The following is a 24,836-nucleotide window of genomic DNA, read 5'->3' on the forward strand; positions in this document are numbered from 1 at the left end:
CTTATCGCAGCTTGCGCCGAATTTAAATGCAAATTCGACCAAATATCGCTTCAAATTATTTATTTCACAAAACGCAAATAACGAATGAGTTACACCACGCCGAGAAAATGCAACTAAAAAAACATTATATGAAATAAAATGGAGGGTGCAACACGAGGACTTCCCAGAGGTCACCCATCCTAGTACTACTCTCGCCAAGCACGCTTAATCATGGAGTTCGATGGGATCCGGCATTAGTGCCGGTATGATCGCACCTGCCAACTCTTGCGCAATCTATTCATATAAAGGTCGCCCTTATCGCAGCTTGCCGAATTTAAATGCAAATTGACCAAATATCGCTTCAAATTATTTATTTCACAAAACGCAAATAACGAATGAGTTACACCACGCCGAGAAAATGCAACTAAAAAAACATTATATGAAATAAAATGGAGGGTGCAACACGAGGACTTCCCAGAGGTCACCCATCCTAGTACTACTCTCGCCAAGCACGCTTAATCATGAGTTCGATGGGATCCGGCATTAGTGCCGGTATGATCGCACCGCCAACTCTTGCGCAATCTATTCATATAAAGGTCGCCCTTATCGCAGCTTGCGCCTCAATTTAAATGCAAATTCGACCAAATATCGCTTCAAATTATTTATTTCACAAAACGCAAATAACGAATGAGTTACACCACGCCGAGAAAATGCAACTAAAAAACATTATATGAAATAAAATGGAGGGTGCAACACGAGGACTTCCCAGAGGTCACCCATCCTAGTACTACTCTCGCCAAGCACGCTTAATCATGGAGTTCGATGGGATCCGCATTAGTGCCGGTATGATCGCACCCGCCAACTCTTGCGCAATCTATTCATATAAAGGTCGCCCTTATCGCAGCTTGCGCCGAATTTAAATGCAAATTCGACCAAATATCGCTTCAAATTGTTTATTTCACAAAACGCAAATAACGAATGAGTTACACCACGCCGAGAAAATGCAACTAAAAAACATTATATGAAATAAAATGGAGGGTGCAACACGAGGACTTCCCCAGAGGTCACCCATCCTAGTACTACTCTCGCCAAGCACGCTTAATCATGGAGTTCGATGGGATCCGCATTAGTGCCGGTATGATCGCACCCGCCAACTCTTGCGCAATCTATTCATATAAAGGTCGCCCTTATCGCAGCTTTTGCGCCGAATTTAAATGCAAATTCGACCAAATATCGCTTCAAATTGTTTATTTCACAAAACGCAAATAACGAATGAGTTACACCACGCCGAGAAAATGCAACTAAAAAACATTATATGAAATAAAATGGAGGGTGCAACACGAGGACTTCCCCAGAGGTCACCCATCCTAGTACTACTCGCCAAGCACGCTTAATCATGGAGTTCGATGGGATCCGGCATTAGTGCCGGTATGATCGCACCGCCAACTCTTGCGCAATCTATTCATATAAAGGTCGCCCTTATCGCAGCTTTGCGCCCAATTTAAATGCAAATTCGACCAAATATCGCTTCAAATTATTTATTTCACAAAACGCAAATAACGAATGAGTTACACCACGCCGAGAAAATGCAACTAAAAAAACATTATATGAAATAAAATGGAGGGTGCAACACGAGGACTTCCCAGAGGTCACCCATCCTAGTACTACTCTCGCCAAGCACGCTTAATCATGGAGTTCGATGGGATCCGCATTAGTGCCGGTATGATCGCACCCGCCAACTCTTGCGCAATCTATTCATATAAAGGTCGCCTTATCGCAGCTTGCGCCAATTTAAATGCAAATTCGACCAAATATCGCTTCAAATTATTTATTTCACAAAACGCAAATAACGAATGAGTTACACCACGCCGAGAAAATGCAACTAAAAAAACATTATATGAAATAAAATGGAGGGTGCAACACGAGGACTTCCCAGAGGTCACCCATCCTAGTACTACTCGCCAAGCACGCTTAATCATGGAGTTCGATGGGATCCGGCATTAGTGCCGGTATGATCGCACCCGCCAACTCTTGCGCAATCTATTCATATAAAGGTCGCCCTTATCGCAGCTTGCGCCAATTTAAATGCAAATTCGACCAAATATCGCTTCAAATTATTTATTTCACAAAACGCAAATAACGAATGAGTTACACCACGCCGAGAAAATGCAACTAAAAAAACATTATATGAAATAAAATGGAGGGTGCAACACGAGGACTTCCCAGAGGTCACCCATCCTAGTACTACTCTCGCCAAGCACGCTTAATCATGAGTTCGATGGGATCCGCATTAGTGCCGGTATGATCGCACCCGCCAACTCTTGCGCAATCTATTCATATAAAGGTCGCCCTTATCGCAGCTTGCGCCGAATTTAAATGCAAATTCGACCAAATATCGCTTCAAATTATTTATTTCACAAAACGCAAATAACGAATGAGTTACACCACGCCGAGAAAATGCAACTAAAAAAACATTATATGAAATAAAATGGAGGGTGCAACACGAGGACTTCCCCAGAGGTCACCCATCCTAGTACTACTCGCCAAGCACGCTTAATCATGGAGTTCGATGGGATCCGCATTAGTGCCGGTATGATCGCACCCGCCAACTCTTGCGCAATCTATTCATATAAAGGTCGCCCTTATCGCAGCTTGCGCCAATTTAAATGCAAATTCGACCAAATATCGCTTCAAATTGTTTATTTCACAAAACGCAAATAACGAATGAGTTACACCACGCCGAGAAAATGCAACTAAAAAACATTATATGAAATAAAATGGAGGGTGCAACACGAGGACTTCCCAGAGGTCACCCATCCTAGTACTACTCGCCAAGCACGCTTAATCATGGAGTTCGATGGGATCCGTGCATTAGTGCCGGTATGATCGCACCCGCCAACTCTTGCGCAATCTATTCATATAAAGGTCGCCCTTATCGCAGCTTGCGCCGAATTTAAATGCAAATTCGACCAAATATCGCTTCAAATTGTTTATTTCACAAAACGCAAATAACGAATGAGTTACACCACGCCGAGAAAATGCAACTAAAAAAACATTATATGAAATAAAATGGAGGGTGCAACACGAGGACTTCCCAGAGGTCACCCATCCTAGTACTACTCTCGCCAAGCACGCTTAATCATGGAGTTCGATGGGATCCGCATTAGTGCCGGTATGATCGCACCCGCCAACTCTTGCGCAATCTATTCATATAAAGGTCGCCCTTATCGCAGCTTGCGCCAATTTAAATGCAAATTCGACCAAATATCGCTTCAAATTATTTATTTCACAAAACGCAAATAACGAATGAGTTACACCACGCCGAGAAAATGCAACTAAAAAACATTATATGAAATAAAATGGAGGGTGCAACACGAGGACTTCCCAGAGGTCACCCATCCTAGTACTACTCGCCAAGCACGCTTAATCATGGAGTTCGATGGGATCCGCATTAGTGCCGGTATGATCGCACCCGCCAACTCTTGCGCAATCTATTCATATAAAGGTCGCCCTTATCGCAGCTTGCGCCGAATTTAAATGCAAATTGACCAAATATCGCTTCAAATTGTTTATTTCACAAAACGCAAATAACGAATGAGTTACACCACGCCGAGAAAATGCAACTAAAAAACATTATATGAAATAAAATGGAGGGTGCAACACGAGGACTTCCCAGAGGTCACCCATCCTAGTACTACTCTCGCCAAGCACGCTTAATCATGGAGTTCGATGGGATCCGGCATTAGTGCCGGTATGATCGCACCCGCCAACTCTTGCGCAATCTATTCATATAAAGGTCGCCCTTATCGCAGCTTGCGCCAATTTAAATGCAAATTCGACCAAATATCGCTTCAAATTGTTTATTTCACAAAACGCAAATAACGAATGAGTTACACCACGCCGAGAAAATGCAACTAAAAAAACATTATATGAAATAAAATGGAGGGTGCAACACGAGGACTTCCCAGAGGTCACCCATCCTAGTACTACTCGCCAAGCACGCTTAATCATGGAGTTCGATGGGATCCCGCATTAGTGCCGGTATGATCGCACCGCCAACTCTTGCGCAATCTATTCATATAAAGGTCGCCCTTATCGCAGCTTGCGCCGAATTTAAATGCAAATTCGACCAAATATCGCTTCAAATTGTTTATTTCACAAAACGCAAATAACGAATGAGTTACACCACGCCGAGAAAATGCAACTAAAAAACATTATATGAAATAAAATGGAGGGTGCAACACGAGGACTTCCCAGAGGTCACCCATCCTAGTACTACTCTCGCCAAGCACGCTTAATCATGGAGTTCGATGGGATCCGCATTAGTGCCGGTATGATCGCACCCGCCAACTCTTGCGCAATCTATTCATATAAAGGTCGCCCTTATCGCAGCTTGCGCCTCAATTTAAATGCAAATTCGACCAAATATCGCTTCAAATTGTTTATTTCACAAAACGCAAATAACGAATGAGTTACACCACGCCGAGAAAATGCAACTAAAAAACATTATATGAAATAAAATGGAGGGTGCAACACGAGGACTTCCCAGAGGTCACCCATCCTAGTACTACTCGCCAAGCACGCTTAATCATGGAGTTCGATGGGATCCGCATTAGTGCCGGTATGATCGCACCCGCCAACTCTTGCGCAATCTATTCATATAAAGGTCGCCCTTATCGCAGCTTTGCGCCGAATTTAAATGCAAATTCGACCAAATATCGCTTCAAATTGTTTATTTCACAAAACGCAAATAACGAATGAGTTACACCACGCCGAGAAAATGCAACTAAAAAAACATTATATGAAATAAAATGGAGGGTGCAACACGAGGACTTCCTGTGAGGTCACCCATCCTAGTACTACTCTCGCCAAGCACGCTTAATCATGGAGTTCGATGGGATCCGTGCATTAGTGCCGGTATGATCGCACCGCCAACTCTTGCGCAATCTATTCATATAAAGGTCGCCCTTATCGCAGCTTTGCGCCGAATTTAAATGCAAATTCGACCAAATATCGCTTCAAATTGTTTATTTCACAAAACGCAAATAACGAATGAGTTACACCACGCCGAGAAAATGCAACTAAAAAAACATTATATGAAATAAAATGGAGGGTGCAACACGAGGACTTCCCAGAGGTCACCCATCCTAGTACTACTCGCCAAGCACGCTTAATCATGGAGTTCGATGGGATCCGCATTAGTGCCGGTATGATCGCACCCGCCAACTCTTGCGCAATCTATTCATATAAAGGTCGCCCTTATCGCAGCTTGCGCCGAATTTAAATGCAAATTCGACCAAATATCGCTTCAAATTATTTATTTCACAAAACGCAAATAACGAATGAGTTACACCACGCCGAGAAAATGCAACTAAAAAAACATTATATGAAATAAAATGGAGGGTGCAACACGAGGACTTCCCAGAGGTCACCCATCCTAGTACTACTCTCGCCAAGCACGCTTAATCATGGAGTTCGATGGGATCCGCATTAGTGCCGGTATGATCGCACCCGCCAACTCTTGCGCAATCTATTCATATAAAGGTCGCCCTTATCGCAGCTTGCGCCGAATTTAAATGCAAATTCGACCAAATATCGCTTCAAATTGTTTATTTCACAAAACGCAAATAACGAATGAGTTACACCACGCCGAGAAAATGCAACTAAAAAACATTATATGAAATAAAATGGAGGGTGCAACACGAGGACTTCCCAGAGGTCACCCATCCTAGTACTACTCTCGCCAAGCACGCTTAATCATGGAGTTCGATGGGATCCGGCATTAGTGCCGGTATGATCGCACCCGCCAACTCTTGCGCAATCTATTCATATAAAGGTCGCCTTTATCGCAGCTTGCGCCGAATTTAAATGCAAATTCGACCAAATATCGCTTCAAATTGTTTATTTCACAAAACGCAAATAACGAATGAGTTACACCACGCCGAGAAAATGCAACTAAAAAACATTATATGAAATAAAATGGAGGGTGCAACACGAGGACTTCCAGAGGTCACCCATCCTAGTACTACTCTCGCCAAGCACGCTTAATCATGGAGTTCGATGGGATCCGCATTAGTGCCGGTATGATCGCACCCGCCAACTCTTGCGCAATCTATTCATATAAAGGTCGCCCTTATCGCAGCTTGCGCCAATTTAAATGCAAATTCGACCAAATATCGCTTCAAATTGTTTATTTCACAAAACGCAAATAACGAATGAGTTACACCACGCCGAGAAAATGCAACTAAAAAACATTATATGAAATAAAATGGAGGGTGCAACACGAGGACTTCCTGTGAGGTCACCCATCCTAGTACTACTCTCGCCAAGCACGCTTAATCATGGAGTTCGATGGGATCCGCATTAGTGCCGGTATGATCGCACCCGCCAACTCTTGCGCAATCTATTCATATAAAGGTCGCCCTTATCGCAGCTTGCGCCGAATTTAAATGCAAATTGACCAAATATCGCTTCAAATTGTTTATTTCACAAAACGCAAATAACGAATGAGTTACACCACGCCGAGAAAATGCAACTAAAAAAACATTATATGAAATAAAATGGAGGGTGCAACACGAGGACTTCCCAGAGGTCACCCATCCTAGTACTACTCTCGCCAAGCACGCTTAATCATGGAGTTCGATGGGATCCGGCATTAGTGTCGGTATGATCGCACCCGCCAACTCTTGCGCAATCTATTCATATAAAGGTCGCCTTATCGCAGCTTGCGCCGAATTTAAATGCAAATTCGACCAAATATCGCTTCAAATTGTTTATTTCACAAAACGCAAATAACGAATGAGTTACACCACGCCGAGAAAATGCAACTAAAAAACATTATATGAAATAAAATGGAGGGTGCAACACGAGGACTTCCCAGAGGTCACCCATCCTAGTACTACTCTCGCCAAGCACGCTTAATCATGGAGTTCGATGGGATCCGCATTAGTGCCGGTATGATCGCACCCGCCAACTCTTGCGCAATCTATTCATATAAAGGTCGCCCTTATCGCAGCTTGCGCCGAATTTAAATGCAAATTCGACCAAATATCGCTTCAAATTGTTTATTTCACAAAACGCAAATAACGAATGAGTTACACCACGCCGAGAAAATGCAACTAAAAAAACATTATATGAAATAAAATGGAGGGTGCAACACGAGGACTTCCAGAGGTCACCCATCCTAGTACTACTCTCGCCAAGCACGCTTAATCATGGAGTTCGATGGGATCCGGCATTAGTGCCGGTATGATCGCACCGCCAACTCTTGCGCAATCTATTCATATAAAGGTCGCCCTTATCGCAGCTTGCGCCGAATTTAAATGCAAATTCGACCAAATATCGCTTCAAATTGTTTATTTCACAAAACGCAAATAACGAATGAGTTACACCACGCCGAGAAAATGCAACTAAAAAACATTATATGAAATAAAATGGAGGGTGCAACACGAGGACTTCCCAGAGGTCACCCATCCTAGTACTACTCTCGCCAAGCACGCTTAATCATGAGTTCGATGGGATCCCGCATTAGTGCCGGTATGATCGCACCCGCCAACTCTTGCGCAATCTATTCATATAAAGGTCGCCCTTATCGCAGCTTGCGCCGAATTTAAATGCAAATTCGACCAAATATCGCTTCAAATTGTTTATTTCACAAAACGCAAATAACGAATGAGTTACACCACGCCGAGAAAATGCAACTAAAAAACATTATATGAAATAAAATGGGAGGGTGCAACACGAGGACTTCCCAGAGGTCACCCATCCTAGTACTACTCTCGCCAAGCACGCTTAATCATGGAGTTCGATGGGATCCGGCATTAGTGCCGGTATGATCGCACCCGCCAACTCTTGCGCAATCTATTCATATAAAGGTCGCCCTTATCGCAGCTTTTGCGCCGAATTTAAATGCAAATTCGACCAAATATCGCTTCAAATTGTTTATTTCACAAAACGCAAATAACGAATGAGTTACACCACGCCGAGAAAATGCAACTAAAAAACATTATATGAAATAAAATGGAGGGTGCAACACGAGGACTTCCTGTGAGGTCACCCATCCTAGTACTACTCTCGCCAAGCACGCTTAATCATGAGTTCGATGGGATCCGGCATTAGTGCCGGTATGATCGCACCCGCCAACTCTTGCGCAATCTATTCATATAAAGGTCGCCCCTTATCGCAGCTTGCGCCGAATTTAAATGCAAATTCGACCAAATATCGCTTCAAATTGTTTATTTCACAAAACGCAAATAACGAATGAGTTACACCACGCCGAGAAAATGCAACTAAAAAACATTATATGAAATAAAATGGGAGGTGCAACACGAGGACTTCCCAGAGGTCACCCATCCTAGTACTACTCTCGCCAAGCACGCTTAATCATGGAGTTCGATGGGATCCGGCATTAGTGCCGGTATGATCGCACCCGCCAACTCTTGCGCAATCTATTCATATAAAGGTCGCCCTTTATCGCAGCTTGCGCCGAATTTAAATGCAAATTGACCAAATATCGCTTCAAATTGTTTATTTCACAAAACGCAAATAACGAATGAGTTACACCACGCCGAGAAAATGCAACTAAAAAAACATTATATGAAATAAAATGGAGGGTGCAACACGAGGACTTCCCAGAGGTCACCCATCCTAGTACTACTCGCCAAGCACGCTTAATCATGGAGTTCGATGGGATCCGTGCATTAGTGCCGGTATGATCGCACCCGCCAACTCTTGCGCAATCTATTCATATAAAGGTCGCCCTTATCGCAGCTTGCGCCAATTTAAATGCAAATCGACCAAATATCGCTTCAAATTGTTTATTTCACAAAACGCAAATAACGAATGAGTTACACCACGCCGAGAAAATGCAACTAAAAAACATTATATGAAATAAAATGGAGGGTGCAACACGAGGACTTCCCAGAGGTCACCCATCCTAGTACTACTCTCGCCAAGCACGCTTAATCATGGAGTTCGATGGGATCCGCATTAGTGCCGGTATGATCGCACCCGCCAACTCTTGCGCAATCTATTCATATAAAGGTCGCCCTTATCGCAGCTTGCGCCGAATTTAAATGCAAATTCGACCAAATATCGCTTCAAATTGTTTATTTCACAAAACGCAAATAACGAATGAGTTACACCACGCCGAGAAAATGCAACTAAAAAAACATTATATGAAATAAAATGGAGGGTGCAACACGAGGACTTCCTGTGAGGTCACCCATCCTAGTACTACTCGCCAAGCACGCTTAATCATGGAGTTCGATGGGATCCGCATTAGTGCCGGTATGATCGCACCCGCCAACTCTTGCGCAATCTATTCATATAAAGGTCGCCTTATCGCAGCTTGCGCCGAATTTAAATGCAAATTCGACCAAATATCGCTTCAAATTGTTTATTTCACAAAACGCAAATAACGAATGAGTTACACCACGCCGAGAAAATGCAACTAAAAAACATTATATGAAATAAAATGGAGGGTGCAACACGAGGACTTCCCAGAGGTCACCCATCCTAGTACTACTCGCCAAGCACGCTTAATCATGGAGTTCGATGGGATCCGTGCATTAGTGCGGTATGATCGCACCCGCCAACTCTTGCGCAATCTATTCATATAAAGGTCGCCCTTATCGCAGCTTGCGCCGAATTTAAATGCAAATTGACCAAATATCGCTTCAAATTGTTTATTTCACAAAACGCAAATAACGAATGAGTTACACCACGCCGAGAAAATGCAACTAAAAAAACATTATATGAAATAAAATGGAGGGTGCAACACGAGGACTTCCCAGAGGTCACCCATCCTAGTACTACTCTCGCCAAGCACGCTTAATCATGGAGTTCGATGGGATCCGGCATTAGTGCCGGTATGATCGCACCCGCCAACTCTTGCGCAATCTATTCATATAAAGGTCGCCCTTATCGCAGCTTGCGCCGAATTTAAATGCAAATTCGACCAAATATCGCTTCAAATTGTTTATTTCACAAAACGCAAATAACGAATGAGTTACACCACGCCGAGAAAATGCAACTAAAAAACATTATATGAAATAAAATGGAGGGTGCAACACGAGGACTTCCCCAGAGGTCACCCATCCTAGTACTACTCTCGCCAAGCACGCTTAATCATGGAGTTCGATGGGATCCCGCATTAGTGCCGGTATGATCGCACCCGCCAACTCTTGCGCAATCTATTCATATAAAGGTCGCCTTATCGCAGCTTGCGCCAATTTAAATGCAAATTCGACCAAATATCGCTTCAAATTGTTTATTTCACAAAACGCAAATAACGAATGAGTTACACCACGCCGAGAAAATGCAACTAAAAAACATTATATGAAATAAAATGGAGGGTGCAACACGAGGACTTCCCAGAGGTCACCCATCCTAGTACTACTACTCGCCAAGCACGCTTAATCATGAGTTCGATGGGATCCGCATTAGTGCCGGTATGATCGCACCGCCAACTCTTGCGCAATCTATTCATATAAAGGTCGCCTTTATCGCAGCTTGCGCCGAATTTAAATGCAAATTGACCAAATATCGCTTCAAATTGTTTATTTCACAAAACGCAAATAACGAATGAGTTACACCACGCCGAGAAAATGCAACTAAAAAACATTATATGAAATAAAATGGGAGGTGCAACACGAGGACTTCCCCAGAGGTCACCCATCCTAGTACTACTCTCGCCAAGCACGCTTAATCATGGAGTTCGATGGGATCCGTGCATTAGTGCCGGTATGATCGCACCCGCCAACTCTTGCGCAATCTATTCATATAAAGGTCGCCCTTATCGCAGCTTGCGCCGAATTTAAATGCAAATTGACCAAATATCGCTTCAAATTGTTTATTTCACAAAACGCAAATAACGAATGAGTTACACCACGCCGAGAAAATGCAACTAAAAAAACATTATATGAAATAAAATGGAGGGTGCAACACGAGGACTTCCCAGAGGTCACCCATCCTAGTACTACTCTCGCCAAGCACGCTTAATCATGAGTTCGATGGGATCCGGCATTAGTGCCGGTATGATCGCACCGCCAACTCTTGCGCAATCTATTCATATAAAGGTGCCCTTATCGCAGCTTTGCGCCAATTTAAATGCAAATTCGACCAAATATCGCTTCAAATTGTTTATTTCACAAAACGCAAATAACGAATGAGTTACACCACGCCGAGAAAATGCAACTAAAAAACATTATATGAAATAAAATGGAGGGTGCAACACGAGGACTTCCCAGAGGTCACCCATCCTAGTACTACTCGCCAAGCACGCTTAATCATGGAGTTCGATGGGATCCGCATTAGTGCCGGTATGATCGCACCCGCCAACTCTTGCGCAATCTATTCATATAAAGGTCGCCCTTATCGCAGCTTGCGCCAATTTAAATGCAAATTCGACCAAATATCGCTTCAAATTGTTTATTTCACAAAACGCAAATAACGAATGAGTTACACCACGCCGAGAAAATGCAACTAAAAAACATTATATGAAATAAAATGGAGGGTGCAACACGAGGACTTCCCAGAGGTCACCCATCCTAGTACTACTCTCGCCAAGCACGCTTAATCATGGAGTTCGATGGGATCCGTGCATTAGTGCCGGTATGATCGCACCCGCCAACTCTTGCGCAATCTATTCATATAAAGGTCGCCCTTATCGCAGCTTGCGCCAATTTAAATGCAAATTCGACCAAATATCGCTTCAAATTGTTTATTTCACAAAACGCAAATAACGAATGAGTTACACCACGCCGAGAAAATGCAACTAAAAAACATTATATGAAATAAAATGGAGGGTGCAACACGAGGACTTCCCAGAGGTCACCCATCCTAGTACTACTCTCGCCAAGCACGCTTAATCATGGAGTTCGATGGGATCCGCATTAGTGCCGGTATGATCGCACCCGCCAACTCTTGCGCAATCTATTCATATAAAGGTCGCCCTTATCGCAGCTTGCGCTCAATTTAAATGCAAATTCACCAAATATCGCTTCAAATTGTTTATTTCACAAAACGCAAATAACGAATGAGTTACACCACGCCGAGAAAATGCAACTAAAAAACATTATATGAAATAAAATGGAGGGTGCAACACGAGGACTTCCCAGAGGTCACCCATCCTAGTACTACTCTCGCCAAGCACGCTTAATCATGAGTTCGATGGGATCCGGCATTAGTGCCGGTATGATCGCACCCGCCAACTCTTGCGCAATCTATTCATATAAAGGTCGCCTTATCGCAGCTTGCGCCGAATTTAAATGCAAATTCGACCAAATATCGCTTCAAATTGTTTATTTCACAAAACGCAAATAACGAATGAGTTACACCACGCCGAGAAAATGCAACTAAAAAACATTATATGAAATAAAATGGAGGGTGCAACACGAGGACTTCCCAGAGGTCACCCATCCTAGTACTACTCTCGCCAAGCACGCTTAATCATGAGTTCGATGGGATCCGGCATTAGTGCCGGTATGATCGCACCCGCCAACTCTTGCGCAATCTATTCATATAAAGGTCGCCTTATCGCAGCTTGCGCCAATTTAAATGCAAATTCACCAAATATCGCTTCAAATTGTTTATTTCACAAAACGCAAATAACGAATGAGTTACACCACGCCGAGAAAATGCAACTAAAAAAACATTATATGAAATAAAATGGAGGGTGCAACACGAGGACTTCCCCAGAGGTCACCCATCCTAGTACTACTCGCCAAGCACGCTTAATCATGAGTTCGATGGGATCCGGCATTAGTGCCGGTATGATCGCACCCGCCAACTCTTGCGCAATCTATTCATATAAAGGTCGCCCCTTATCGCAGCTTGCGCCGAATTTAAATGCAAATTGACCAAATATCGCTTCAAATTGTTTATTTCACAAAACGCAAATAACGAATGAGTTACACCACGCCGAGAAAATGCAACTAAAAAACATTATATGAAATAAAATGGGAGGTGCAACACGAGGACTTCCCAGAGGTCACCCATCCTAGTACTACTCTCGCCAAGCACGCTTAATCATGGAGTTCGATGGGATCCGGCATTAGTGCCGGTATGATCGCACCCGCCAACTCTTGCGCAATCTATTCATATAAAGGTCGCCTTTATCGCAGCTTGCGCCGAATTTAAATGCAAATTCGACCAAATATCGCTTCAAATTGTTTATTTCACAAAACGCAAATAACGAATGAGTTACACCACGCCGAGAAAATGCAACTAAAAAACATTATATGAAATAAAATGGAGGTGCAACACGAGGACTTCCCCAGAGGTCACCCATCCTAGTACTACTCGCCAAGCACGCTTAATCATGGAGTTCGATGGGATCCGGCATTAGTGCCGGTATGATCGCACCGCCAACTCTTGCGCAATCTATTCATATAAAGGTCGCCTTTATCGCAGCTTTGCGCTCGAATTTAAATGCAAATTCGACCAAATATCGCTTCAAATTGTTTATTTCACAAAACGCAAATAACGAATGAGTTACACCACGCCGAGAAAATGCAACTAAAAAACATTATATGAAATAAAATGGAGGGTGCAACACGAGGACTTCCTGTGAGGTCACCCATCCTAGTACTACTCTCGCCAAGCACGCTTAATCATGGAGTTCGATGGGATCCGCATTAGTGCCGGTATGATCGCACCCGCCAACTCTTGCGCAATCTATTCATATAAAGGTCGCCCTTATCGCAGCTTGCGCCGAATTTAAATGCAAATTCGACCAAATATCGCTTCAAATTGTTTATTTCACAAAACGCAAATAACGAATGAGTTACACCACGCCGAGAAAATGCAACTAAAAAACATTATATGAAATAAAATGGAGGGTGCAACACGAGGACTTCCCAGAGGTCACCCATCCTAGTACTACTCGCCAAGCACGCTTAATCATGGAGTTCGATGGGATCCGCATTAGTGCCGGTATGATCGCACCCGCCAACTCTTGCGCAATCTATTCATATAAAGGTCGCCCTTATCGCAGCTTGCGCCAATTTAAATGCAAATTCGACCAAATATCGCTTCAAATTGTTTATTTCACAAAACGCAAATAACGAATGAGTTACACCACGCCGAGAAAATGCAACTAAAAAACATTATATGAAATAAAATGGAGGGTGCAACACGAGGACTTCCTGTGAGGTCACCCATCCTAGTACTACTCTCGCCAAGCACGCTTAATCATGAGTTCGATGGGATCCGGCATTAGTGCCGGTATGATCGCACCCGCCAACTCTTGCGCAATCTATTCATATAAAGGTCGCCCTTATCGCAGCTTGCGCCGAATTTAAATGCAAATTGACCAAATATCGCTTCAAATTGTTTATTTCACAAAACGCAAATAACGAATGAGTTACACCACGCCGAGAAAATGCAACTAAAAAACATTATATGAAATAAAATGGGAGGTGCAACACGAGGACTTCCTGTGAGGTCACCCATCCTAGTACTACTCTCGCCAAGCACGCTTAATCATGGAGTTCGATGGGATCCGGCATTAGTGCCGGTATGATCGCACCGCCAACTCTTGCGCAATCTATTCATATAAAGGTCGCCCTTATCGCAGCTTGCGCCAATTTAAATGCAAATTCGACCAAATATCGCTTCAAATTGTTTATTTCACAAAACGCAAATAACGAATGAGTTACACCACGCCGAGAAAATGCAACTAAAAAACATTATATGAAATAAAATGGAGGGTGCAACACGAGGACTTCCCAGAGGTCACCCATCCTAGTACTACTCGCCAAGCACGCTTAATCATGGAGTTCGATGGGATCCGCATTAGTGTCGGTATGATCGCACCGCCAACTCTTGCGCAATCTATTCATATAAAGGTCGCCTTTATCGCAGCTTATGCGCCAATTTAAATGCAAATTCGACCAAATATCGCTTCAAATTGTTTATTTCACAAAACGCAAATAACGAATGAGTTACACCACGCCGAGAAAATGCAACTAAAAAACATTATATGAAATAAAATGGAGGGTGCAACACGAGGACTTCCCAGAGGTCACCCATCCTAGTACTACTCTCGCCAAGCACGCTTAATCATGGAGTTCGATGGGATCCGCATTAGTGCCGGTATGATCGCACCCGCCAACTCTTGCGCAATCTATTCATATAAAGGTCGCCCTTATCGCAGCTTGCGCTCAATTTAAATGCAAATTCGACCAAATATCGCTTCAAATTGTTTATTTCACAAAACGCAAATAACGAATGAGTTACACCACGCCGAGAAAATGCAACTAAAAAACATTATATGAAATAAAATGGAGGGTGCAACACGAGGACTTCCCCAGAGGTCACCCATCCTAGTACTACTCGCCAAGCACGCTTAATCATGGAGTTCGATGGGATCCGGCATTAGTGCCGGTATGATCGCATCCGCCAACTCTTGCGCAATCTATTCATATAAAGGTGCCCTTATCGCAGCTTGCGCCGAATTTAAATGCAAATTGACCAAATATCGCTTCAAATTGTTTATTTCACAAAACGCAAATAACGAATGAGTTACACCACGCCGAGAAAATGCAACTAAAAAACATTATATGAAATAAAATGGAGGGTGCAACACGAGGACTTCCTGTGAGGTCACCCATCCTAGTACTACTCTCGCCAAGCACGCTTAATCATGAGTTCGATGGGATCCGCATTAGTGCCGGTATGATCGCACCCGCCAACTCTTGCGCAATCTATTCATATAAAGGTCGCCCTTATCGCAGCTTGCGCCGAATTTAAATGCAAATTGACCAAATATCGCTTCAAATTGTTTATTTCACAAAACGCAAATAACGAATGAGTTACACCACGCCGAGAAAATGCAACTAAAAAACATTATATGAAATAAAATGGAGGGTGCAACACGAGGACTTCCCAGAGGTCACCCATCCTAGTACTACTCTCGCCAAGCACGCTTAATCATGGAGTTCGATGGGATCCGGCATTAGTGCCGGTATGATCGCACCCGCCAACTCTTGCGCAATCTATTCATATAAAGGTCGCCTTATCGCAGCTTGCGCCGAATTTAAATGCAAATTGACCAAATATCGCTTCAAATTGTTTATTTCACAAAACGCAAATAACGAATGAGTTACACCACGCCGAGAAAATGCAACTAAAAAACATTATATGAAATAAAATGGAGGGTGCAACACGAGGACTTCCCAGAGGTCACCCATCCTAGTACTACTCTCGCCAAGCACGCTTAATCATGCGGAGTTCGATGGGATCCGTGCATTAGTGCCGGTATGATCGCACCCGCCAACTCTTGCGCAATCTATTCATATAAAGGTCGCCCTTATCGCAGCTTGCGCCAATTTAAATGCAAATTGACCAAATATCGCTTCAAATTGTTTATTTCACAAAACGCAAATAACGAATGAGTTACACCACGCCGAGAAAATGCAACTAAAAAACATTATATGAAATAAAATGGAGGGTGCAACACGAGGACTTCCTGTGAGGTCACCCATCCTAGTACTACTCGCCAAGCACGCTTAATCATGGAGTTCGATGGGATCCGGCATTAGTGCCGGTATGATCGCACCCGCCAACTCTTGCGCAATCTATTCATATAAAGGTCGCCCTTATCGCAGCTTGCGCCGAATTTAAATGCAAATTCGACCAAATATCGCTTCAAATTGTTTATTTCACAAAACGCAAATAACGAATGAGTTACACCACGCCGAGAAAATGCAACTAAAAAACATTATATGAAATAAAATGGAGGTGCAACACGAGGACTTCCCAGAGGTCACCCATCCTAGTACTACTCTCGCCAAGCACGCTTAATCATGGAGTTCGATGGGATCCGCATTAGTGCCGGTATGATCGCACCCGCCAACTCTTGCGCAATCTATTCATATAAAGGTCGCCCTTATCGCAGCTTGCGCCGAATTTAAATGCAAATTGACCAAATATCGCTTCAAATTGTTTATTTCACAAAACGCAAATAACGAATGAGTTACACCACGCCGAGAAAATGCAACTAAAAAACATTATATGAAATAAAATGGAGGGTGCAACACGAGGACTTCCCAGAGGTCACCCATCCTAGTACTACTCTCGCCAAGCACGCTTAATCATGAGTTCGATGGGATCCGGCATTAGTGCCGGTATGATCGCACCCGCCAACTCTTGCGCAATCTATTCATATAAAGGTCGCCTTTATCGCAGCTTGCGCCCAATTTAAATGCAAATTCGACCAAATATCGCTTCAAATTGTTTATTTCACAAAACGCAAATAACGAATGAGTTACACCACGCCGAGAAAATGCAACTAAAAAACATTATATGAAATAAAATGGAGGTGCAACACGAGGACTTCCCAGAGGTCACCCATCCTAGTACTACTCTCGCCAAGCACGCTTAATCATGAGTTCGATGGGATCCCGCATTAGTGCCGGTATGATCGCACCCGCCAACTCTTGCGCAATCTATTCATATAAAGGTCGCCTTTATCGCAGCTTGCGCCGAATTTAAATGCAAATTCGACCAAATATCGCTTCAAATTGTTTATTTCACAAAACGCAAATAACGAATGAGTTACACCACGCCGAGAAAATGCAACTAAAAAACATTATATGAAATAAAATGGAGGGTGCAACACGAGGACTTCCTGTGAGGTCACCCATCCTAGTACTACTCGCCAAGCACGCTTAATCATGGAGTTCGATGGGATCCGGCATTAGTGCCGGTATGATCGCACCCGCCAACTCTTGCGCAATCTATTCATATAAAGGTCGCCCTTATCGCAGCTTGCGCCGAATTTAAATGCAAATTCGACCAAATATCGCTTCAAATTGTTTATTTCACAAAACGCAAATAACGAATGAGTTACACCACGCCGAGAAAATGCAACTAAAAAACATTATATGAAATAAAATGGAGGGTGCAACACGAGGACTTCCCAGAGGTCACCCATCCTAGTACTACTCTCGCCAAGCACGCTTAATCATGGAGTTCGATGGGATCCGCATTAGTGCCGGTATGATCGCACCCGCCAACTCTTGCGCAATCTATTCATATAAAGGTCGCCTTTATCGCAGCTTGCGCCAATTTAAATGCAAATTCGACCAAATATCGCTTCAAATTGTTTATTTCACAAAACGCAAATAACGAATGAGTTACACCACGCCGAGAAAATGCAACTAAAAAACATTATATGAAATAAAATGGAGGGTGCAACACGAGGACTTCCCAGAGGTCACCCATCCTAGTACTACTCTCGCCAAGCACGCTTAATCATGGAGTTCGATGGGATCCGGCATTAGTGCCGGTATGATCGCACCCGCCAACTCTTGCGCAATCTATTCATATAAAGGTCGCCCTTATCGCAGCTTGCGCCGAATTTAAATGCAAATTCGACCAAATATCGCTTCAAATTGTTTATTTCACAAAACGCAAATAACGAATGAGTTACACCACGCCGAGAAAATGCAACTAAAAAACATTATATGAAATAAAATGGAGGGTGCAACACGAGGACTTCCAGAGGTCACCCATCCTAGTACTACTCTCGCCAAGCACGCTTAATCATGGAGTTCGATGGGATCCGGCATTAGTGCCGGTATGATCGCACCCGCCAACTCTTGCGCAATCTATTCATATAAAGGTCGCCCTTATCGCAGCTTGCGCCAATTTAAATGCAAATTCGACCAAATATCGCTTCAAATTGTTTATTTCACAAAACGCAAATAACGAATGAGTTACACCACGCCGAGAAAATGCAACTAAAAAACATTATATGAAATAAAATGGAGGGTGCAACACGAGGACTTCCCAGAGGTCACCCATCCTAGTACTACTCTCGCCAAGCACGCTTAATCATGGAGTTCGATGGGATCCGTGCATTAGTGCCGGTATGATCGCACCGCCAACTCTTGCGCAATCTATTCATATAAAGGTCGCCCTTATCGCAGCTTGCGCCAATTTAAATGCAAATTCACCAAATATCGCTTCAAATTGTTTATTTCACAAAACGCAAATAACGAATGAGTTACACCACGCCGAGAAAATGCAACTAAAAAACATTATATGAAATAAAATGGAGGTGCAACACGAGGACTTCCAGAGGTCACCCATCCTAGTACTACTCGCCAAGCACGCTTAATCATGGAGTTCGATGGGATCCGGCATTAGTGCCGGTATGATCGCACCCGCCAACTCTTGCGCAATCTATTCATATAAAGGTCGCCCTTATCGCAGCTTGCGCCGAATTTAAATGCAAATTCGACCAAATATCGCTTCAAATTGTTTATTTCACAAAACGCAAATAACGAATGAGTTACACCACGCCGAGAAAATGCAACTAAAAAACATTATATGAAATAAAATGGAGGGTGCAACACGAGGACTTCCCAGAGGTCACCCATCCTAGTACTACTCTCGCCAAGCACGCTTAATCATGGAGTTCGATGGGATCCGGCATTAGTGCCGGTATGATCGCACCGCCAACTCTTGCGCAATCTATTCATATAAAGGTCGCCCTTATCGCAGCTTGCGCCAATTTAAATGCAAATTCGACCAAATATCGCTTCAAATTGTTTATTTCACAAAACGCAAATAACGAATGAGTTACACCACGCCGAGAAAATGCAACTAAAAAACATTATATGAAATAAAATGGAGGGTGCAACACGAGGACTTCCCCAGAGGTCACCCATCCTAGTACTACTCTCGCCAAGCACGCTTAATCATGGAGTTCGATGGGATCCGCATTAGTGCCGGTATGATCGCACCGCCAACTCTTGCGCAATCTATTCATATAAAGGTCGCCTTTATCGCAGCTTGCGCCCGAATTTAAATGCAAATTCGACCAAATATCGCTTCAAATTGTTTATTTCACAAAACGCAAATAACGAATGAGTTACACCACGCCGAGAAAATGCAACTAAAAAACATTATATGAAATAAAATGGAGGGTGCAACACGAGGACTTCCCAGAGGTCACCCATCCTAGTACTACTCTCGCCAAGCACGCTTAATCATGGAGTTCGATGGGATCCGGCATTAGTGCCGGTATGATCGCACCCGCCAACTCTTGCGCAATCTATTCATATAAAGGTCGCCCTTATCGCAGCTTGCGCCTCAATTTAAATGCAAATTCGACCAAATATCGCTTCAAATTGTTTATTTCACAAAACGCAAATAACGAATGAGTTACACCACGCCGAGAAAATGCAACTAAAAAACATTATATGAAATAAAATGGAGGGTGCAACACGAGGACTTCCTGTGAGGTCACCCATCCTAGTACTACTCGCCAAGCACGCTTAATCATGGAGTTCGATGGGATCCGGCATTAGTGCCGGTATGATCGCACCGCCAACTCTTGCGCAATCTATTCATATAAAGGTCGCCTTATCGCAGCTTGCGCCAATTTAAATGCAAATTCGACCAAATATCGCTTCAAATTGTTTATTTCACAAAACGCAAATAACGAATGAGTTACACCACGCCGAGAAAATGCAACTAAAAAACATTATATGAAATAAAATGGAGGGTGCAACACGAGGACTTCCTGTGAGGTCACCCATCCTAGTACTACTCTCCCAAGCACGCTTAATCATGGAGTTCGATGGGATCCGGCATTAGTGCCGGTATGATCGCACCCGCCAACTCTTGCGCAATCTATTCATATAAAGGTCGCCCTTTATCGCAGCTTGCCCGAATTTAAATGCAAATCGACCAAATATCGCTTCAAATTGTTTATTTCACAAAACGCAAATAACGAATGAGTTACACCACGCCGAGAAAATGCAACTAAAAAACATTATATGAAATAAAATGGAGGGTGCAACACGAGGACTTCCCAGAGGTCACCCATCCTAGTACTACTCGCCAAGCACGCTTAATCATGGAGTTCGATGGGATCCCGCATTAGTGCCGGTATGATCGCACCCGCCAACTCTTGCGCAATCTATTCATATAAAGGTCGCCCTTATCGCAGCTTGCGCCGAATTTAAATGCAAATTCGACCAAATATCGCTTCAAATTGTTTATTTCACAAAACGCAAATAACGAATGAGTTACACCACGCCGAGAAAATGCAACTAAAAAACATTATATGAAATAAAATGGAGGTGCAACACGAGGACTTCCCAGAGGTCACCCATCCTAGTACTACTCGCCAAGCACGCTTAATCATGGAGTTCGATGGGATCCGCATTAGTGCCGGTATGATCGCACCCGCCAACTCTTGCGCAATCTATTCATATAAAGGTCGCCCTTATCGCAGCTTGCGCCGAATTTAAATGCAAATTCGACCAAATATCGCTTCAAATTGTTTATTTCACAAAACGCAAATAACGAATGAGTTACACCACGCCGAGAAAATGCAACTAAAAAACATTATATGAAATAAAATGGAGGGTGCAACACGAGGACTTCCCAGAGGTCACCCATCCTAGTACTACTCTCGCCAAGCACGCTTAATCATGGAGTTCGATGGGATCCGCATTAGTGCCGGTATGATCGCACCCGCCAACTCTTGCGCAATCTATTCATATAAAGGTCGCCTTTATCGCAGCTTGCGCCAATTTAAATGCAAATTCGACCAAATATCGCTTCAAATTGTTTATTTCACAAAACGCAAATAACGAATGAGTTACACCACGCCGAGAAAATGCAACTAAAAAACATTATATGAAATAAAATGGAGGGTGCAACACGAGGACTTCCCAGAGGTCACCCATCCTAGTACTACTCTCGCCAAGCACGCTTAATCATGGAGTTCGATGGGATCCGCATTAGTGCCGGTATGATCGCACCCGCCAACTCTTGCGCAATCTATTCATATAAAGGTCGCCCTTATCGCAGCTTGCGCCGAATTTAAATGCAAATTGACCAAATATCGCTTCAAATTGTTTATTTCACAAAACGCAAATAACGAATGAGTTACACCACGCCGAGAAAATGCAACTAAAAAACATTATATGAAATAAAATGGAGGGTGCAACACGAGGACTTCCCAGAGGTCACCCATCCTAGTACTACTCGCCAAGCACGCTTAATCATGGAGTTCGATGGGATCCGCATTAGTGCCGGTATGATCGCACCGCCAACTCTTGCGCAATCTATTCATATAAAGGTCGCCTTTATCGCAGCTTGCGCCGAATTTAAATGCAAATTCGACCAAATATCGCTTCAAATTGTTTATTTCACAAAACGCAAATAACGAATGAGTTACACCACGCCGAGAAAATGCAACTAAAAAACATTATATGAAATAAAATGGAGGGTGCAACACGAGGACTTCCTCAGAGGTCACCCATCCTAGTACTACTCGCCAAGCACGCTTAATCATGGAGTTCGATGGGATCCGCATTAGTGCCGGTATGATCGCACCCGCCAACTCTTGCGCAATCTATTCATATAAAGGTCGCCCTTATCGCAGCTTGCGCTCAATTTAAATGCAAATTCGACCAAATATCGCTTCAAATTGTTTATTTCACAAAACGCAAATAACGAATGAGTTACACCACGCCGAGAAAATGCAACTAAAAAAACATTATATGAAATAAAATGGAGGGTGCAACACGAGGACTTCCCAGAGGTCACCCATCCTAGTACTACTCTCGCCAAGCACGCTTAATCATGGAGTTCGATGGGATCCGCATTAGTGCCGGTATGATCGCACCCGCCAACTCTTGCGCAATCTATTCATATAAAGGTCGCCCTTATCGCAGCTTGCGCCAATTTAAATGCAAATTCGACCAAATATCGCTTCAAATTGTTTATTTCACAAAACGCAAATAACGAATGAGTTACACCACGCCGAGAAAATGCAACTAAAAAACATTATATGAAATAAAATGGAGGGTGCAACACGAGGACTTCCCAGAGGTCACCCATCCTAGTACTACTCTCGCCAAGCACGCTTAATCATGGAGTTCGATGGGATCCGCATTAGTGCCGGTATGATCGCATCCGCCAACTCTTGCGCAATCTATTCATATAAAGGTCGCCTTTATCGCAGCTTGCGCCAATTTAAATGCAAATTCGACCAAATATCGCTTCAAATTGTTTATTTCACAAAACGCAAATAACGAATGAGTTACACCACGCCGAGAAAATGCAACTAAAAAACATTATATGAAATAAAATGGAGGGTGCAACACGAGGACTTCCCAGAGGTCACCCATCCTAGTACTACTCGCCAAGCACGCTTAATCATGGAGTTCGATGGGATCCGGCATTAGTGCCGGTATGATCGCACCGCCAACTCTTGCGCAATCTATTCATATAAAGGTCGCCTTTATCGCAGCTTGCGCCAATTTAAATGCAAATTCGACCAAATATCGCTTCAAATTGTTTATTTCACAAAACGCAAATAACGAATGAGTTACACCACGCCGAGAAAATGCAACTAAAAAACATTATATGAAATAAAATGGAGGGTGCAACACGAGGACTTCCCAGAGGTCACCCATCCTAGTACTACTCTCGCCAAGCACGCTTAATCATGGAGTTCGATGGGATCCGTGCATTAGTGCCGGTATGATCGCACCCGCCAACTCTTGCGCAATCTATTCATATAAAGGTCGCCTTTATCGCAGCTTGCGCCGAATTTAAATGCAAATTGACCAAATATCGCTTCAAATTGTTTATTTCACAAAACGCAAATAACGAATGAGTTACACCACGCCGAGAAAATGCAACTAAAAAACATTATATGAAATAAAATGGAGGGTGCAACACGAGGACTTCCTGTGAGGTCACCCATCCTAGTACTACTCGCCAAGCACGCTTAATCATGGAGTTCGATGGGATCCGTGCATTAGTGCCGGTATGATCGCACCCGCCAACTCTTGCGCAATCTATTCATATAAAGGTCGCCCTTATCGCAGCTTGCGCTCGAATTTAAATGCAAATTGACCAAATATCGCTTCAAATTGTTTATTTCACAAAACGCAAATAACGAATGAGTTACACCACGCCGAGAAAATGCAACTAAAAAACATTATATGAAATAAAATGGAGGGTGCAACACGAGGACTTCCCAGAGGTCACCCATCCTAGTACTACTCTCGCCAAGCACGCTTAATCATGGAGTTCGATGGGATCCTGCATTAGTGCCGGTATGATCGCACCGCCAACTCTTGCGCAATCTATTCATATAAAGGTCGCCTTATCGCAGCTTGCGCCTCAATTTAAATGCAAATTGACCAAATATCGCTTCAAATTGTTTATTTCACAAAACGCAAATAACGAATGAGTTACACCACGCCGAGAAAATGCAACTAAAAAACATTATATGAAATAAAATGGAGGGTGCAACACGAGGACTTCCTGTGAGGTCACCCATCCTAGTACTACTCTCGCCAAGCACGCTTAATCATGAGTTCGATGGGATCCGGCATTAGTGCCGGTATGATCGCACCCGCCAACTCTTGCGCAATCTATTCATATAAAGGTCGCCTTTATCGCAGCTTGCGCCGAATTTAAATGCAAATTCGACCAAATATCGCTTCAAATTGTTTATTTCACAAAACGCAAATAACGAATGAGTTACACCACGCCGAGAAAATGCAACTAAAAAACATTATATGAAATAAAATGGGAGGGTGCAACACGAGGACTTCCCAGAGGTCACCCATCCTAGTACTACTCGCCAAGCACGCTTAATCATGGAGTTCGATGGGATCCGGCATTAGTGCCGGTATGATCGCACCCGCCAACTCTTGCGCAATCTATTCATATAAAGGTCGCCTTATCGCAGCTTGCGCCAATTTAAATGCAAATTCGACCAAATATCGCTTCAAATTGTTTATTTCACAAAACGCAAATAACGAATGAGTTACACCACGCCGAGAAAATGCAACTAAAAAACATTATATGAA

General features: G+C 43.3%; 78 pseudogenes; all 78 read right to left on the reverse strand.

Moving 5' to 3' along the window:
• Positions 1–142: 142 nt before the first annotated feature.
• LOC128037194 (5S ribosomal RNA) lies at positions 143–256 on the reverse strand (annotated as a pseudogene).
• A 176-nt stretch (positions 257–432) lies between these two features.
• On the reverse strand, positions 433–545 carry LOC128037388 (5S ribosomal RNA; annotated as a pseudogene).
• A 178-nt stretch (positions 546–723) lies between these two features.
• Positions 724–836, reverse strand: LOC128037176 (5S ribosomal RNA; annotated as a pseudogene).
• Positions 837–1,014: 178 nt separating this feature from the next.
• Positions 1,015–1,128, reverse strand: LOC128037109 (5S ribosomal RNA; annotated as a pseudogene).
• A 180-nt stretch (positions 1,129–1,308) lies between these two features.
• LOC128037341 (5S ribosomal RNA) lies at positions 1,309–1,421 on the reverse strand (annotated as a pseudogene).
• A 179-nt stretch (positions 1,422–1,600) lies between these two features.
• LOC128037177 (5S ribosomal RNA) lies at positions 1,601–1,713 on the reverse strand (annotated as a pseudogene).
• A 177-nt stretch (positions 1,714–1,890) lies between these two features.
• Positions 1,891–2,002, reverse strand: LOC128037310 (5S ribosomal RNA; annotated as a pseudogene).
• Positions 2,003–2,180: 178 nt separating this feature from the next.
• Positions 2,181–2,292, reverse strand: LOC128037329 (5S ribosomal RNA; annotated as a pseudogene).
• A 179-nt stretch (positions 2,293–2,471) lies between these two features.
• LOC128037320 (5S ribosomal RNA) lies at positions 2,472–2,583 on the reverse strand (annotated as a pseudogene).
• A 177-nt stretch (positions 2,584–2,760) lies between these two features.
• LOC128037275 (5S ribosomal RNA) lies at positions 2,761–2,873 on the reverse strand (annotated as a pseudogene).
• A 179-nt stretch (positions 2,874–3,052) lies between these two features.
• Positions 3,053–3,165, reverse strand: LOC128037178 (5S ribosomal RNA; annotated as a pseudogene).
• A 177-nt stretch (positions 3,166–3,342) lies between these two features.
• Positions 3,343–3,453, reverse strand: LOC128037366 (5S ribosomal RNA; annotated as a pseudogene).
• A 177-nt stretch (positions 3,454–3,630) lies between these two features.
• LOC128037097 (5S ribosomal RNA) lies at positions 3,631–3,744 on the reverse strand (annotated as a pseudogene).
• A 467-nt stretch (positions 3,745–4,211) lies between these two features.
• Positions 4,212–4,324, reverse strand: LOC128037179 (5S ribosomal RNA; annotated as a pseudogene).
• Positions 4,325–4,503: 179 nt separating this feature from the next.
• On the reverse strand, positions 4,504–4,614 carry LOC128037367 (5S ribosomal RNA; annotated as a pseudogene).
• A 180-nt stretch (positions 4,615–4,794) lies between these two features.
• Positions 4,795–4,910, reverse strand: LOC128037133 (5S ribosomal RNA; annotated as a pseudogene).
• Positions 4,911–5,089: 179 nt separating this feature from the next.
• Positions 5,090–5,200, reverse strand: LOC128037368 (5S ribosomal RNA; annotated as a pseudogene).
• Positions 5,201–5,379: 179 nt separating this feature from the next.
• LOC128037180 (5S ribosomal RNA) lies at positions 5,380–5,492 on the reverse strand (annotated as a pseudogene).
• A 178-nt stretch (positions 5,493–5,670) lies between these two features.
• Positions 5,671–5,784, reverse strand: LOC128037098 (5S ribosomal RNA; annotated as a pseudogene).
• Positions 5,785–5,962: 178 nt separating this feature from the next.
• Positions 5,963–6,074, reverse strand: LOC128037296 (5S ribosomal RNA; annotated as a pseudogene).
• A 177-nt stretch (positions 6,075–6,251) lies between these two features.
• Positions 6,252–6,365, reverse strand: LOC128037119 (5S ribosomal RNA; annotated as a pseudogene).
• Positions 6,366–6,543: 178 nt separating this feature from the next.
• On the reverse strand, positions 6,544–6,657 carry LOC128037233 (5S ribosomal RNA; annotated as a pseudogene).
• Positions 6,658–6,834: 177 nt separating this feature from the next.
• On the reverse strand, positions 6,835–6,947 carry LOC128037182 (5S ribosomal RNA; annotated as a pseudogene).
• Positions 6,948–7,126: 179 nt separating this feature from the next.
• On the reverse strand, positions 7,127–7,239 carry LOC128037334 (5S ribosomal RNA; annotated as a pseudogene).
• A 177-nt stretch (positions 7,240–7,416) lies between these two features.
• Positions 7,417–7,529, reverse strand: LOC128037253 (5S ribosomal RNA; annotated as a pseudogene).
• A 179-nt stretch (positions 7,530–7,708) lies between these two features.
• LOC128037099 (5S ribosomal RNA) lies at positions 7,709–7,822 on the reverse strand (annotated as a pseudogene).
• A 180-nt stretch (positions 7,823–8,002) lies between these two features.
• LOC128037235 (5S ribosomal RNA) lies at positions 8,003–8,116 on the reverse strand (annotated as a pseudogene).
• A 179-nt stretch (positions 8,117–8,295) lies between these two features.
• On the reverse strand, positions 8,296–8,409 carry LOC128037137 (5S ribosomal RNA; annotated as a pseudogene).
• A 179-nt stretch (positions 8,410–8,588) lies between these two features.
• LOC128037276 (5S ribosomal RNA) lies at positions 8,589–8,701 on the reverse strand (annotated as a pseudogene).
• A 176-nt stretch (positions 8,702–8,877) lies between these two features.
• On the reverse strand, positions 8,878–8,990 carry LOC128037183 (5S ribosomal RNA; annotated as a pseudogene).
• A 179-nt stretch (positions 8,991–9,169) lies between these two features.
• On the reverse strand, positions 9,170–9,281 carry LOC128037337 (5S ribosomal RNA; annotated as a pseudogene).
• A 177-nt stretch (positions 9,282–9,458) lies between these two features.
• On the reverse strand, positions 9,459–9,570 carry LOC128037385 (5S ribosomal RNA; annotated as a pseudogene).
• Positions 9,571–9,748: 178 nt separating this feature from the next.
• Positions 9,749–9,862, reverse strand: LOC128037100 (5S ribosomal RNA; annotated as a pseudogene).
• A 178-nt stretch (positions 9,863–10,040) lies between these two features.
• Positions 10,041–10,155, reverse strand: LOC128037072 (5S ribosomal RNA; annotated as a pseudogene).
• A 465-nt stretch (positions 10,156–10,620) lies between these two features.
• On the reverse strand, positions 10,621–10,736 carry LOC128037411 (5S ribosomal RNA; annotated as a pseudogene).
• A 178-nt stretch (positions 10,737–10,914) lies between these two features.
• Positions 10,915–11,027, reverse strand: LOC128037389 (5S ribosomal RNA; annotated as a pseudogene).
• A 176-nt stretch (positions 11,028–11,203) lies between these two features.
• Positions 11,204–11,314, reverse strand: LOC128037370 (5S ribosomal RNA; annotated as a pseudogene).
• Positions 11,315–11,491: 177 nt separating this feature from the next.
• Positions 11,492–11,606, reverse strand: LOC128037079 (5S ribosomal RNA; annotated as a pseudogene).
• Positions 11,607–11,783: 177 nt separating this feature from the next.
• LOC128037184 (5S ribosomal RNA) lies at positions 11,784–11,896 on the reverse strand (annotated as a pseudogene).
• A 177-nt stretch (positions 11,897–12,073) lies between these two features.
• LOC128037289 (5S ribosomal RNA) lies at positions 12,074–12,186 on the reverse strand (annotated as a pseudogene).
• A 177-nt stretch (positions 12,187–12,363) lies between these two features.
• Positions 12,364–12,476, reverse strand: LOC128037290 (5S ribosomal RNA; annotated as a pseudogene).
• Positions 12,477–12,652: 176 nt separating this feature from the next.
• Positions 12,653–12,764, reverse strand: LOC128037396 (5S ribosomal RNA; annotated as a pseudogene).
• Positions 12,765–12,942: 178 nt separating this feature from the next.
• LOC128037138 (5S ribosomal RNA) lies at positions 12,943–13,056 on the reverse strand (annotated as a pseudogene).
• Positions 13,057–13,233: 177 nt separating this feature from the next.
• On the reverse strand, positions 13,234–13,346 carry LOC128037323 (5S ribosomal RNA; annotated as a pseudogene).
• A 179-nt stretch (positions 13,347–13,525) lies between these two features.
• On the reverse strand, positions 13,526–13,639 carry LOC128037120 (5S ribosomal RNA; annotated as a pseudogene).
• A 178-nt stretch (positions 13,640–13,817) lies between these two features.
• Positions 13,818–13,928, reverse strand: LOC128037371 (5S ribosomal RNA; annotated as a pseudogene).
• A 177-nt stretch (positions 13,929–14,105) lies between these two features.
• Positions 14,106–14,219, reverse strand: LOC128037237 (5S ribosomal RNA; annotated as a pseudogene).
• A 177-nt stretch (positions 14,220–14,396) lies between these two features.
• LOC128037132 (5S ribosomal RNA) lies at positions 14,397–14,511 on the reverse strand (annotated as a pseudogene).
• A 465-nt stretch (positions 14,512–14,976) lies between these two features.
• On the reverse strand, positions 14,977–15,089 carry LOC128037185 (5S ribosomal RNA; annotated as a pseudogene).
• A 178-nt stretch (positions 15,090–15,267) lies between these two features.
• On the reverse strand, positions 15,268–15,380 carry LOC128037322 (5S ribosomal RNA; annotated as a pseudogene).
• Positions 15,381–15,556: 176 nt separating this feature from the next.
• LOC128037259 (5S ribosomal RNA) lies at positions 15,557–15,669 on the reverse strand (annotated as a pseudogene).
• Positions 15,670–15,846: 177 nt separating this feature from the next.
• On the reverse strand, positions 15,847–15,960 carry LOC128037101 (5S ribosomal RNA; annotated as a pseudogene).
• A 176-nt stretch (positions 15,961–16,136) lies between these two features.
• LOC128037141 (5S ribosomal RNA) lies at positions 16,137–16,253 on the reverse strand (annotated as a pseudogene).
• A 176-nt stretch (positions 16,254–16,429) lies between these two features.
• Positions 16,430–16,542, reverse strand: LOC128037248 (5S ribosomal RNA; annotated as a pseudogene).
• Positions 16,543–16,719: 177 nt separating this feature from the next.
• LOC128037229 (5S ribosomal RNA) lies at positions 16,720–16,832 on the reverse strand (annotated as a pseudogene).
• A 177-nt stretch (positions 16,833–17,009) lies between these two features.
• Positions 17,010–17,122, reverse strand: LOC128037291 (5S ribosomal RNA; annotated as a pseudogene).
• Positions 17,123–17,299: 177 nt separating this feature from the next.
• Positions 17,300–17,412, reverse strand: LOC128037297 (5S ribosomal RNA; annotated as a pseudogene).
• A 178-nt stretch (positions 17,413–17,590) lies between these two features.
• On the reverse strand, positions 17,591–17,703 carry LOC128037249 (5S ribosomal RNA; annotated as a pseudogene).
• A 178-nt stretch (positions 17,704–17,881) lies between these two features.
• On the reverse strand, positions 17,882–17,994 carry LOC128037186 (5S ribosomal RNA; annotated as a pseudogene).
• A 177-nt stretch (positions 17,995–18,171) lies between these two features.
• Positions 18,172–18,285, reverse strand: LOC128037102 (5S ribosomal RNA; annotated as a pseudogene).
• Positions 18,286–18,463: 178 nt separating this feature from the next.
• LOC128037209 (5S ribosomal RNA) lies at positions 18,464–18,576 on the reverse strand (annotated as a pseudogene).
• Positions 18,577–18,753: 177 nt separating this feature from the next.
• LOC128037199 (5S ribosomal RNA) lies at positions 18,754–18,868 on the reverse strand (annotated as a pseudogene).
• A 463-nt stretch (positions 18,869–19,331) lies between these two features.
• LOC128037215 (5S ribosomal RNA) lies at positions 19,332–19,445 on the reverse strand (annotated as a pseudogene).
• A 176-nt stretch (positions 19,446–19,621) lies between these two features.
• LOC128037221 (5S ribosomal RNA) lies at positions 19,622–19,735 on the reverse strand (annotated as a pseudogene).
• A 178-nt stretch (positions 19,736–19,913) lies between these two features.
• On the reverse strand, positions 19,914–20,027 carry LOC128037104 (5S ribosomal RNA; annotated as a pseudogene).
• Positions 20,028–20,206: 179 nt separating this feature from the next.
• On the reverse strand, positions 20,207–20,319 carry LOC128037353 (5S ribosomal RNA; annotated as a pseudogene).
• Positions 20,320–20,494: 175 nt separating this feature from the next.
• On the reverse strand, positions 20,495–20,608 carry LOC128037145 (5S ribosomal RNA; annotated as a pseudogene).
• Positions 20,609–20,785: 177 nt separating this feature from the next.
• Positions 20,786–20,897, reverse strand: LOC128037348 (5S ribosomal RNA; annotated as a pseudogene).
• Positions 20,898–21,363: 466 nt separating this feature from the next.
• LOC128037187 (5S ribosomal RNA) lies at positions 21,364–21,476 on the reverse strand (annotated as a pseudogene).
• A 177-nt stretch (positions 21,477–21,653) lies between these two features.
• On the reverse strand, positions 21,654–21,766 carry LOC128037188 (5S ribosomal RNA; annotated as a pseudogene).
• Positions 21,767–22,231: 465 nt separating this feature from the next.
• On the reverse strand, positions 22,232–22,343 carry LOC128037357 (5S ribosomal RNA; annotated as a pseudogene).
• A 179-nt stretch (positions 22,344–22,522) lies between these two features.
• On the reverse strand, positions 22,523–22,635 carry LOC128037189 (5S ribosomal RNA; annotated as a pseudogene).
• A 177-nt stretch (positions 22,636–22,812) lies between these two features.
• On the reverse strand, positions 22,813–22,925 carry LOC128037263 (5S ribosomal RNA; annotated as a pseudogene).
• Positions 22,926–23,390: 465 nt separating this feature from the next.
• On the reverse strand, positions 23,391–23,505 carry LOC128037080 (5S ribosomal RNA; annotated as a pseudogene).
• Positions 23,506–23,682: 177 nt separating this feature from the next.
• Positions 23,683–23,796, reverse strand: LOC128037227 (5S ribosomal RNA; annotated as a pseudogene).
• Positions 23,797–23,974: 178 nt separating this feature from the next.
• LOC128037254 (5S ribosomal RNA) lies at positions 23,975–24,088 on the reverse strand (annotated as a pseudogene).
• Positions 24,089–24,264: 176 nt separating this feature from the next.
• On the reverse strand, positions 24,265–24,378 carry LOC128037238 (5S ribosomal RNA; annotated as a pseudogene).
• A 179-nt stretch (positions 24,379–24,557) lies between these two features.
• On the reverse strand, positions 24,558–24,669 carry LOC128037311 (5S ribosomal RNA; annotated as a pseudogene).
• Positions 24,670–24,836: the final 167 nt, after the last annotated feature.

This window comes from Gossypium raimondii, unplaced genomic scaffold (genome assembly GCF_025698545.1).
Source record: "Gossypium raimondii isolate GPD5lz unplaced genomic scaffold, ASM2569854v1 Contig00235_ERROPOS10200000+, whole genome shotgun sequence".
NCBI lineage: Eukaryota > Viridiplantae > Streptophyta > Magnoliopsida > Malvales > Malvaceae > Gossypium > Gossypium raimondii.